Source organism: Phocoena phocoena, chromosome 1, assembly GCF_963924675.1.
Source record: "Phocoena phocoena chromosome 1, mPhoPho1.1, whole genome shotgun sequence".
In the NCBI taxonomy this organism is placed as follows: Eukaryota; Metazoa; Chordata; class Mammalia; order Artiodactyla; family Phocoenidae; genus Phocoena; species Phocoena phocoena.
In genome coordinates, this window is record NC_089219.1 from 109,447,249 (window position 1) to 109,448,643 (window position 1,395).

The 1,395-nt window shown below is 40.9% G+C and overlaps 1 non-coding gene across 1 annotated transcript; it reads right to left on the reverse strand.

The window, feature by feature from the left end:
* Nucleotides 1-244: 244 nt before the first annotated feature.
* LOC136141257 (U6 spliceosomal RNA) lies at nucleotides 245-351 on the reverse strand. The gene has a single exon (XR_010657723.1). It is a non-coding gene; the product is annotated as a U6 spliceosomal RNA (small nuclear RNA).
* Nucleotides 352-1,395: the final 1,044 nt, after the last annotated feature.

Genomic DNA, 1,395 nt, shown 5'->3' on the forward strand with positions numbered 1-1,395 from the left:
ACAAGAGAAGCCACTGCAGTGAGAAGCCCACGCACCACAACGAAGAGTAGCCCCCGCTCGCCGCAACTAGAGAAAGCCCGTGCACAGCAACGAAGACCAAACGCAGCCAAAAAAATAAATAAAATAAAATAAAATAAAATAAAATGCCATCAGCTAGTGAGAAATGGCAACTACTCCATACCATCAGCCAACCCCAGGCCTTGGGTCCGCTTGCCTCACTTCCTCTTCCTTTAAAAAAAAAAAAAAAAATTTGGAACACTTCACGAATTTACGTGTCATCCTTGTGCAGGGGCCATGCTAATCTTCTCTGTACCGTTCCAACTTTAGTATATATGCTGCCAAAGCGAGCACAAGTCTTTATTATTTTCTGAATGTTCCTTTTAAAAATAGCATCCTTTCTTTTATCATGGGTGCAATATTTTCTCTTGATTTCTGAAGATATTAATTGTAGGTTTTTGGACATTTTCTTCTGCTCCCTTCATTACCCGCCAGGTTCCTTTTCTTTTGGCTTCTGACTTTTATGTTTGAGGCTGCCTTCAACTCTCTGGCAAGCCTTGGCTGTCTGTTCCAACTTAAGCGTGAGGTCCAAGAGAGCTGACTGGAAGCCCTGTGGAGGTGCCAGAGATGGTCAGCTGGGGGTGACTCACTGTGTGGTGGGTGAGGGAGAGATCAGTCTTCTACCTCCTGTAAACTTTGTCTCCTGGGCCAATCATTATCCCCAAAAAGGAATTTTCAGTCCCCTTGCCCCTGCTTCCAGAGGACAAAGAACTTTTAATCTTTAAAGTCTTTACAAGTTCTAAGACTCCAATTATTTTATTCCTGTTTGGTTTTCCACTCCCTACCTCATGAGTAGAATGGAAAATATTCAAACTTAAGGATTTAAAACTTTACACATATGACTTTCCATTTTTCAAAATTACATCTCTCATCTTCTCCTTTATGTTTTTAAATTTCCTTACTCTCATTTTGATGTGGTTTCTGGATGAAGCAGAGATAAATGTGTGTGCTCAATCCACCATGTTTAACCAGAAGGTCCTACCTCCTTAAGTCTTAATTACCTTTTTTCTCTAACTCAAGACGTGGTTGTAAAAATTAAAGTTGGTCGTGCATGCGTAACGTGATGTTCAAAGAGATTTTTCTTGTTGTCTTAGAGTTTGAGCTGAGTCCTCAAGGAGAGAAGAGCATGTAGGTACTCCACATTGTAGAGAAAGACTTCACTGGACAGACAAAAGAGAACAACTCCTCTAACAATGATAGTCCCTTATCATCATCTTCAGCCTCTATAAACAAGAATATTGACAAGGGAGTGGAGAGTTACGGAGATAGGGTTTTTGGTCTGTTCTGTAATGCATTGTTATTTCCCCTTCCTCATTCTTAGATAGGTGAGCAGAGGCT